Source organism: Grammomys surdaster, unplaced genomic scaffold, assembly GCF_004785775.1.
Source record: "Grammomys surdaster isolate TR1022 unplaced genomic scaffold, NIH_TR_1.0 271, whole genome shotgun sequence".
NCBI lineage: Eukaryota > Metazoa > Chordata > Mammalia > Rodentia > Muridae > Grammomys > Grammomys surdaster.
Window position 1 is genome coordinate 3,822,070 of NW_021604712.1, and position 12,059 is coordinate 3,834,128.

Here is a 12,059-nt window from a genome sequence, read left to right on the forward strand (position 1 = left end):
CTTTGTTTTATGTATTTTAATGGATTTGTAAATTATTTAGTATTTCTGTGTCTTAATGGTTAAATTTGTGAAATAGACACAATAATATCTACCTTTCAAAGATAGAGCTGAAATTATACTCTCTCAATCCAGCCCCAAGATACTTGGATGGCTTTTAATTTAATATGGGAGTACATAGGTTTCCTATATAATTTAGGTTCCTGCTTCCATGCAAGGTGAATTTTATTATCTGATTTTACTCTTACAGTAAAGCATAATTTTTCATGTGCTTAAGTTCAGTAAACGAAAGTAGCATAAGTACTGGGAAGCTCAGATACCATCCTAAAGCTTTCCCATCCTCTACTGTCTGGGGATGTCTGCTTATTATTTTATAAGGAGACTTATTTGAACATGTTAATACCTGTATGTAGCATTTGCTTTCCTTTCTTTCTCTTGTGTTCTCTTTCTCAGCATGCATGAGAATTCCTCTGTATGAGTTTTGGAGGCCTTCTCTGCTGTGGCATTTATAATAGGCGTTTTTCAGTTTCTCTGCAGGTTGTGGACTTTCATGCTTTTGTGAGATGGACAATTACATGCAAAGAGTCACAGCAAGTGATTTCAGGTAGAGTAATGCCGCTGCTACCTGGGCAGGCATTGAGCATCTCTTAAAGCACTCATGCTGTAGTACTCACTGTGCCTCTGCCTTCTTTGAATGAGAAGAAACACTTTTGACTTTGCATCTTCCTGATTAACTATATCTGATATTAATTCATTCATAAATATGTCCTAGAATTAAATTCACAGTTCCAATGTGGGGCTCCCTTTTCTTTCTTCACCCTGCTTTGCTACCTTTATGATTTTTCAGTGTAATAGAAATTTTCTTGATTATATATATCCACTCAACCATCCTAAGGCCACCTCAGCAGCCCCTTAACATGAACTGTGTTCTTCCCACAGAGAGAGAGACTGTAAGCCTCTCTGGGATTCTGCACCTTCCTGCTTTTATATTCCTATTTGCCTGTGTTGATTTTGCTAGGATATCTGTGAGGTCATGCCAATGTCAGGTAGTCTTGCAATATTCATCTTATTCTATTAAGGGAGAGAAAGGTACAGCTGTGTAAAATGTTTTAATTCTACCAATAGGCTCACCTTTTAGGTAACTTTACTTATACAAGGAAACCCCTTGCAGAGCCATGCAAAATAATAAGCATCTAGAAGCTGAGGTAATTCAACACTTCCTGTGATGGTAACACCCTTTATTTATATAGCAAAATTCTGAAAAGAAATATATTTGAATCTTGTAAACCCACCTATTCAAACTGGATCCAATACAGCTAACTTCATGTAGTCTGACATTAGTGAACATTAGAACATGTAGGTTTTATGGGTAGAAATTAAGATGTTATTAATGAAATAATTTATTCAACTTCCTTATTGCATTTGTGATACAGTTCTCAAGGTTAAACAGAGATCAAACTTTGGGCTAGAAATCAAACACCTATTTATTCCCAGTTCTCAAAATTTCTAGCAGGAAACATGCAGGCTACTGCCTGTACTCTGGCTTACTAAGACACATTGGCCTCAAGTGTTTCATTTCTATTTTCAGATTTAGATGTCTTTTGTTGCCAGGTTTAAAATGGAGGAAGAATAAATCAATCCTCTGGCACAGAAACAGAAACATTTGGTCTTCTGTAATGCTCAGTTCATAACCTAATGTGGCAGCTCACAGAGAAGCTGTCAGATCTGCAATCCTAATTGCTCCAAGTTGCCTCCCATGTGTCTACACAAAATGGTCAGGACTCTGAGCATTGACGACTCACCCTCCATATTACATGATTCTGCCCAGACTCAGCATCTGCAATATTTTACCTCAGACTCTAGGGTAGGTTTTATAGTGGGATCTATTAGTTCTGGTCAGAATAAAAGCTGGTCTAATCTGAGGCTATCCCAATGGATATAGAGATAAGCATAAAATTATGGATGGCGTTAGTGGTTATTGAGCCGCATGGTGGCATGAATTAAAAAAATGTTGCTCCTAAATGGCAAATTCACTGAGAATGCCAATCACAGAAATGAAGAACCCTATTATACACCTTATGCATAAAAACAAACTGAAAGTCAGAGACGCAGAGCAAAAAGAGACATTCTCACTAAAATGTACCCAATACTTTCTGAGTATAGAGTCTTACTCTGCTTTGAAAACTTCATAATGAGTTTATACATGTGCATATACATGTGTATAAACATATATGCATATAATATGGTACCACTGTTAAATACAAATATGCAGATTGAAATGATCAAAACATGCTTGCTAAGCTGAAAATATGCCACATGCAACAAGCCTTTTATAATCGTATGTAACTGTAATCAATAGGATTGCAATAATAATTGGTATGACCACCGAAAGTGAGGAAGAAAATTTTCCAACTCTATTGTCAATTGGCTCCACATTTGAGATTTATTGCAGAAAGTTGGGACTTAAGAACAATTATACCTTTGAAAAATCTGTTCAGATATTAGTCACGTTTCATTTACCTAATCAATGGCTGATCATTTATTGGCAATAATAGAGTCAGTGAATAGCTTTCAAAACAGGGCAACATGTTAATAAACTCAGCAGTTCTTGATATTATTTACTGTGCCTTGATACCACTGTCAACTCCTTTTCAGCCTCTTCCTTACATCTGAAGCTTAATCACTGCTAAAAGGGAAACATTCTTCATCAGATGTTATACTCACTGAAAAAAAGCAAATTTCTTCTCAAACAGGAGAATTTCTTCTGGGAATTGGGAACAGGGAAAACTCAAAAGTGAGCTTGTGGCTAATGTGCTGAGGTCTCATCACTTCATAGGGACATGATGGAATATCTCTTTCTTGCACATCAGACATCAATATCCTCAATAATCTCTATACTATCCCTTTGGCTGAACACCTCTATTTTCATGACATAAGAAAGGTCCAAAAATTTTTGAATCTCTGGGGATCACAAATAAATTCTGTAGCCCACAAGAAGAAAGGGATTTGTCCTTTATCTCTGCATTTCCAGAACCTGGCATAGTCTGTGGCCTAAATGGATGTTCAATAGTCATTTGTAGTAAAGTCGATCAATGGAGAAGATTCTTCACTGCTTTACATAGGAAAAGGTGCAAGAATCCATCTCAAAAGACTGTGAGTACTAAAGATTCTATGATTATAACTTATTAGACAACTCTCCATCTACAGGGTGGAGAGGAGCACCTCATCAGCAGGATGGTATACATTGTAGGTGTTTCCTGAGAGCAGATACATGAGTACTGTGGCTGTATTTTATGATCTTGCTGGAAAGAGATGGACCTGAGATGAATGAGTGTCCATATTTGTCGTCATCATTGTTATCTAAAATCAACATCAATTGATAGCTAGGTTAACTAGGTCTTCAATAGACCAACAAATAGACAACTCTGGCTAAGAATAAGGTGGGTATCTAAAAACATTTCAAGGATCTGCTGTCATACATAGACTTTTGGTTTATCTAAGATATGTGAAGAGCATCAGACATCATACATGGCCTCTGCATAAAAGTCTTAAAATGCTGCGACATTAGTCACTTGCTTATAATTAGACTAGGTTGCCATTTCACCAAGCTTTCATTTACAGGAGAAAGTGCAAATTCCATTTCCCTTGAACTTTAGCTACTTCCAACTTTTTTCTTTGTTCTTTTCTTTAAAGCTTTGCAACAAATGCATCCCCATATGCTTATATTAGTTAATCTAGTATTAAACATATTGGCTGTGCAAAATGTTGGCACCCACTAATAAATGTTTTCATTTTTTTCATTCTCTCTCTCTCTCTTTTTAACTTTAGATTCTTCCTTTGACTACACAAGCAACAGCTGTCTAGCTGCCTGCACAAGACTGGATCTACTGCCTCTACAGAAATCTAGGTCAAAACACTTGGAATGCATGAATATCAAACAGAGTTTTCAAAACAGCAAATGAATACATCTTTAACTGGTGACATTTTCCTGGAGCATATGGCTGAAGCTCAGGGGACTGAATGCTTTTTTGATGAATATGTTCCATCAGAAACTAAGGGACGGCAGTAGGCTCTCGCCACCTTCTGTTTTGCCTTATGAAATGATAATGCAAGCTCATGGATAGATACAGCGATCACAGGGCTTTTACCTCCAACAGCCTAAGGAAGTGCTTTCCCTTGTGAACGAGTTTCTTTGTCTTTAGTAGGATTTATATTTGTACATAGTTATCAAGTCAATAAAACAGAACAGGTTTTTTTCCCCTAGGGTAGAATTTGATTGGTTGAAAAACGTAAAAGTACTGAACTGAGAAGCAGTAAGAAACTCTGAGGTTGATATCTGAGTGAATAAGTTATGGCCACAGCTCAGAAATGCTGTTCCTAATCCTGTCTCAATGTCAATATCAAGGGGCTAGATAATCATTTACCGTGGTGTAACAGAAATAAAAACCTTGGGATGATTGGAGGTTCTCAACTGGATCAGAAACTCACCACCAATGATTCTAATGTGACACTGACATGTTCTGTTACTGTCATGACTTTGTTGATCCCGTGCCTAATGAAGCTGCAGGGCTGCAACGATTTCAAGGCCTTTACTGGTTCTAAAGTTCCAGGTTTGCATGAGTTTATGAAACCAGTTTATTCTTAGTTACTTCATGCTTAGAATCATACAACTGGGAACGATACGAGTAGACTTGGATGATTTTGAGTGGCTACATATTCATTCATTTCTTTAAAAGAAAAATTCTGAAGAGCATTTTCTACTTCACATCCAAGAAAAGCAAAGCAGAAGGAAGAAGGAGGGCCATCCTTTGGGCCCCCCCTTTAATCTCAGTCCAGCAATCACTGGTTTAGGATACAGACACATACAACAAAGCTAAATTATGGCAGACAGAAGGCTACATTTCTGTTCATATCCAGCTAATGAATTTTATCAGACCTAGGATATGTTAGTGGCAACTTATTCTTTACACCTGGTCTTCTGTGTTTGGATGTTGTTTGAGTAGAATTTGTGATTGTTCCAGGAACCCACCAACACAACATTTTGACAGGAACATGCAATCTTCTTCCTTGACTTAAATAGTTCCTTGAAATTATGGCTAGAAAAAAGCTTTCCCACAAAATCAAATACTCCTTCCTAAGAGAGCTATTTTTTTCTGTGATTTTCCTCCTCAGAAGCCACCACTGTTTCCAGGTACAGAGTACTGCGCTCAGAATTGTGAATATGTGTTCCCATGGTTGTGTAGAAGTATCCCCACATTTTTCCATCACAGAGAAGTGACTGAGTATAATATATTCACAACTGTATTTCCTTTTTCAACATACTAAATCTCATATAGTGTCACAGGCATGTGCAATGTGGGCAGTTCTGTTTCTTGTTCAGAGAAATGAATCTAGGACCTTGTGCATACTAAGTACGTGGTCTACCAACTACCTATTAACCAGCAATTTTCATTTTATATTTTTGAAATTATATCATTATGACATAATTCACCTTGCCAAAACCTTACCTGTCCAATGTAACCATTCTTGCTCACTTTTAAACTCATAGTATCTTTTTTTCCAATGTTGTTTTGCATATTTTGCATCTTTTTGAAAAAAAGATCTCACAGGCCCTAATGTGGCTACATAAGATAATCATCTTAAAAGACATTTACTTAGATTTTCTTTTTCTGCTCTTTTTACTGAGAAAGTATAAATGAATGCTCACGTATCTATGCATTTATGCACAGATGTAAAACCATCTAAGGGTCACTATCCTACTCATAAACTTTGATAAGTATATATTTATTCTAAGTAGATATGTCAAAACAATGTTAAACTATAGTTGTTATTTTAAGTTTTTAAAAAGTATGCCTGAAGTTGAACATCTTTTCATATGTTTAAAAATGTCTTTTATGCAAAAACTCTGTTCATATCCTATGTCCATAAATGGAGCCGGGACAACTTAGTAGCCATCTGGAAAATAAAACAAAATTGTATTTTACTCTATTTCCAACACCAAAATAAACTCCAGATGGACTAAAGACTTTATGCTAAAAATAAGTGCATTTTAGTGTTATTAGAAAATGTGAGCAGAGATCTTTTTGTAAGGAATCCAGAACTGAAGAGGATCTCTGTAAACAAAGTACAAAACTCAGGTCCGGAGATGTTCAAGGTGCATGTGTTACTAACTCAGTACATATTTAAACAATTAAAAATGGGTGGTATATTGAGATGAATGAAAATGACCCATTTGGCAAGGGATGATTGCTTGGAGTGATTTATGGCAGACACCATTTCATGCTCAGTCTGTGGAAAGTTAAGGAGCTAGCTACTCAGCCCAGCTAGCATAACTCCCATAGGCTACAACATGAGAGTTTATTTAGAACTATCAATGGACTGGGAACACAAGAAGCTGAAGAAAATCAATTCTAGAAAGTGAAGATCCTGACTTAAGTCAGAGTGGAACCAGAGTTGTTAGGAAAACACAGACCACATGTGGAAAGAAGAGAAGTCAGTTTAACCTTTCCAGGTCTGCTTCAGACTTCCTGGACTAGCATAACCCAAAGGAAGTCTAAAGGAGATAATTGGCCCACATTCCTCATCATCCCCAGGTCTTCACTGATGGCTTGTCTACTTGGGAGTGGTTTTCAGAAGTTACTGGTAACCCCATAACTCTGCTGATCAGAAGAGAAATCTACACTCTGCTTACATGCAACCCTTCCTGAAAGCAGGCATCCACCGCACACAGAGAGACATAAAACCACCTCAGTAAATACTGTAGCATTTTCCTTGTTTTGGACTTTATAAAGAGTTTATTACTCTGTATGTGTTCTTCTCAGTCTTCAGTTTACATCTAACTTATATTGACAGTCATTCACAATGTTAAATGTGACTGCGTTTCATTTTTTTAGTTTCTTTTCATTTTTGTTTCTTGCTCTAATCCTTTTTTTTTCTGACTGTAACTCAATGCTTTTATCCTCTGATCTAAGAAGGATTGCACTATTTTCAGGTAACTAAAGAGCTTTAGTGATCTTTCTTGTGCATGTCTTCTGATTGGTAGAAAAGTTTCCATTGTATACTTGTATACATAGGCAAGATGTTTCAAGGTATACAGAAGTTTAACTTTGCAACATGAAATATACATATACATACACACACACACACATACAAAACACACACACACACACACACACACACACATATATATAATGGGTTGTAGCAACTAACACTAGCAACAACAAAGGGAGACAGGCCTTATAAAGCCCTAGTCTTTACCAAAAATCTCTAACTTTTAATGAATGAATCATTTTAAGGAGATGACTTGATTTTCTCTGGATTTTCAGTCTTATAGTTATTGATGATCTTTAGTGGATTAATAGGATTTTGTTATCAATGAACTGGAAAACGAACTCAGTCCTAGAGCTTGGGTTGGATCCACGGTGTCTTGGGTTAGATCACCTATGCATACAAAGGAATGGAGGTTGGGGTAAAGATCAATCAAGTCCTTAATAAAATGAACACACACCAACAGTACTTTGCATGGGTAAGACAGAACACTGGGTGAGAACCAATTGCATTGGTCTGCTACTACATTTGAAGTTTACTTTCATTTACTGGAAACTGAGGTGGAGTCAGGGTGACATAAAGCATGATACATTTAGAGTGACAAACTTGTTGACCCTTTCTGGGCCTTTTGTAGGTAAATCTGTGTGAAGAACATGTGTGTTTTCTGCATTCTCACTTACCCGTTTAGGGGTCGTAATACAGCACAATAATTGTAATAAGCACAATGGGTAGAATCAGAGTATGTGTCTTACACATAGAAGTAGTCAAGGACATGTTATTACAATTGATTGCTCATTAACTTTATGGTCAATGATCATCTTCCTGGGGGTTTTCATTTCCTATAAAAGGCACACACTTGAAAATCTGCTCCTTGTTGTCCTGGTTTTTGAAATTCCTGTTGTCCTTCAGCATTTTCTTTTCAATTAGGAAGAAGTTTAGGTCTTTTTCCAGGAGTTTCATTTCTTTATTAATTTTCCTTATCACCCAGTAGCCTCACACACATTGATCACACACAGAATGCCTATATGATATTCTAATTTTCTATTTTACTTTGATAATCCATTTGCCTGTCTATTAAGAGCATGGTGTTTTAATTACTAGATCTCGGGCCTTTGTCTTTTCATCTTTACATGGAGATGTTTTCATCTTTTCCATGTCAGGAGTGTATCACAGTTCTTCATTTTCTTCATAGAGACTTTTAAAACCATTATCAGATTCTCTTTTTTAAAAAAGTCAACCATAAATTAGATTGAGGATTAATTAAATGTACAGATCAATTTAAAGAGATTTGATATCTGCAGTGGGTTCTTTATTTTCATGAATATGTAGCATTACTGTGTTTATTTATAGCTTTTAATAACCTATGATAAAAGTTTAAGATTTAAAAAAAATAGGCCTTTTTCATACATTGGTTAGATTTATGATGGTAGTTTATCATTTGGGTTGCTGCCACAAATAGTGTTGTTTAAGAAAAAATACTTTCTAACTGCTCATTGCAGTAAACACTCATTGGCTGTTGAAATGTAGACATTTTGTTTGATTCTTCATAACTTGGTGATATTTTAAGAGTATCTATATAGACTATCATACCAACTGAAAACATGCTGTCTTTTGTCCTGCTTTCTCTTTTCAGTGTTGATAAGATGAAAGTACGAAGATGCCCCAAATGTAATTTGAAAGGTTAGGAAGGTGGAAGAAAGAAGAGATTTCAGAAGGTAATTATTATCAAGCACATAGCAATTTTATACCATCAAATCAGTGTGCAAACCTTAATTCTATCCTGGCTCCTAGAATGTCATCCTATTCTGTCTGCATATCTGGCCCATCAAAGGCCAGCCAGTAGTTACTTCTACCTGTGGACCACTCTCCTATCTCAAGTCTTTTCTGTGTCCTTGAAAGACTACCTTTTTTGTGTCTTTCCTTTTCAGATTTTCGTTCTAAAATCTCTGTCCTTTTAGATATTCTGATTATTTTCTCTACAAGTACCTAGTATTGCTAAATACTGAGTATTTGGGTATTTCTCCAGGACATGTTCTTTCTAGCTAGTGACACAAACTAGAGCTCCACACTTCGATATTAATCAGTAAGGTATTCTAAATTTGATCTTCAGGAAAAGACCCCAGAATCCATTAAGTCACTGTATTGATTATTTGTCTTGTTGTTTCACCAAAATACTCAAGGCAAATTAAAGAAGGAGGAGTTGTCTTGGCCTGCAGTTGCAGGGGATATAGTCTATCTTGGCAGGGAAGACAAAGCAGAAAGAACGGGAGATATCTGAAAATATTGAGATTCAAAGAATGGTGAGAAATGGGACTTAGCTCGTTTCACCTTTGTATGGATATAAATACATTCCATAGGATGGTGTTGTTCACATTGAGAATGGATCTTCTCCTACTCGAGTTATCTATTTAAGAGAATCTATTGCAAGCATCACCAGAAGCTTGCTTCTTCAGTAATTCTACATCTCGTTAGATTGTAATCAGCATCGACCATCAAACAACCAGCTTTCCAAGAGAAGACATGCCAAGAAAAAGAGGTTTCCTTGTCTCTATAATGACTGTAGTTAAGAATATGTACTCTGAGTGTGTATGTGTAAGTGTGTGTATGAATACACTAGTCTCTGTGTGTCTTTGTGTCTATGTGTCTGTGTGTGCACCTGTGCTCATGAGACACCTGAGCTCATGAGAGAAATCATCACAAACACCTCACTCTAAACTTGGAAGCCAGAAGAGCCAGTATGTTCCCTACTTCTTGCAAAATTCTTCACACTCCTCACCACCCAATCAGTAAGCAAATTCTCTTCTCTCTTCCTACCAAGTGGCTGTAAAGACAAAGTTAAGTTTCCCTTCAGGGACCTTGAACTGTTTCCCTAAAACAACTCTTTATTTTAGAACAATCCTGGTGCTAGAGTTTCACCACCTTTGCCAGTTCAGCAGAGAACATTCACTCAGCATCACTGAGATCTGTACTGGCTCAACAAGGCCATTTTTTTTCTCTGAGATCTTTAGGGTGTTGTTGTTGTTATTGTTGTCATTGTTCAACAAAGCCCTTGATTTCTACACTTTCCTTATTAGTGTCTCAAAAATCATATTAAGTAGAAATAACATTGGATTTTTCATCACTCTGCTAGGGATGTTCTCACTAGTTCTCCATTTAGGTTGATTTTTGGCATTATTCAAGATTAAAATAAGTCTATCTTTTCATCGTGAAAAGAAAACTTAGTGTGTATTTCCTTATCTTTTTTAGAACACTTGCCACTGTTGTATACTACAGTCCATATTGCATTGGCAAAAATAACTATGATTAATGGTGGTGACATTCAAAATTGTTCTAACAGTTTACTTTCATTTGTTGTAATGGTTATTGCCTAGAATAAAACTATTAATTTCACTTCTTTTAAAGAAGTTAGGAGGATTCACTAAACTACTCTAACTGTGAAAGCTAATATTCATATTCCTGTTCTTTACCTTTTGTAGTACATGATTTAACTTTTTTGTTGAAATTTAAAAAATATTCACTCAGAATAATTTGTATTACATCAGCTTTATCTTCATTTTTTTAGTAAAAAACAATTATTTTATCTTAATGTGCTTTCGACCAACTTTACATCTGAGTAAATAGTCTTGTTTCCCAGATGATTTTATGTATTTTGACAAAGACTTTAACACATTTTCTTGTATTCCCAACATCTTTGTATCATTCATATTTATCTTTAGTTGGCTACCATATCTATAAACTACAATAGTTTTCTCTCGAGAAATCAGCTACAGGTTTTGGTGGTAAGAGTCAACTATCAATATCTGTTTCACTTTTGTAACTATCTGTAGGCATTTTCATTAGTTTCCTCTTTGCTAAATCTTAGACCTAAACTTATACTGTAATACAGTGACCTTCCTATGGATGCTTATCTTCATCCTTATATATTGATGGCTCTACATTTATAAGCATTTAAAAACTATGATTTAAACCTGAGGCCAGTACCTCTTGGTCAGATTTTTTTTTTAATGTTTGAGGATCTTTTTAAATTTTATGACTTACAGTACCTTTGGGGGCAGGAGAGTGTTATTTGCAGAGTGGACAGTGGATATAGAACAATGAACATGGTACTATGCCATTGGAAAGAAGTTTACAGTGCACATGACTGATTTATAAAATAATTAATTGCCCAAGTCAAAATGTCAGTAATGCCTCCACTTGAAGACCCAGATTTATTCAGTTATACCGAGGCTGAGATAATAGTTCATCAATATGACAAGCCACACTAAGTCATCATATCCTCTTCCCTCAGTTTTACTAATTATCATTTACCATGAATTCCAAACAACTAAGAATCACATGTGCTTTGTTTTGCTAGTGACACACTCCTAAAAATGATAGAATCCTGTTAAGTAGGATATACAGTCTGGTTAGTAGCAATCTATTGCATTATGGAAATATTTTCCAATATTAATATACAATATACTTACATGTTTAATAAACTTTTATTCATAGTTATAGATATGCTTCAGAAGAGATTGATGTTATCTTTCATGGAAAGCTGTACTAAGTTCCTACATGAATACATGAATTATAGAATAACTGCTTTTTTTTCTTGACCAATTATTCTGTGATTAATGTGCCTAATGTTAATGTTATATGATTGATACATACTTGTGAAAATCAGAGAGTGTAGTTATCATTGAAAAATGAAAAAACAAGTAATATTTTTAGACATTGAGAACTGATACTGGGAACTTTCATAGTTTGTCACGTTTCACAGTGAAATATCCAATATAAAAAAACTTGAAATACAGTATTGATTTACAGTGAAAATTTAGATCATTGCTTTTAAGGTCTAAGAATTTTTGCAGGTTTTATTTTTATTTCATTGGGCACACTTTTCCTTGCTGTACAAATGGAGATAATGATCTTGTTATGTATGCCAGAAAGAAAAGAGAATTCATGAGTTAATTGGAAAATTCTGTCTATTGTTTACCTTCTTGGCTTTACCTTTTGGCTCAGGAAAAAGAAAGAGA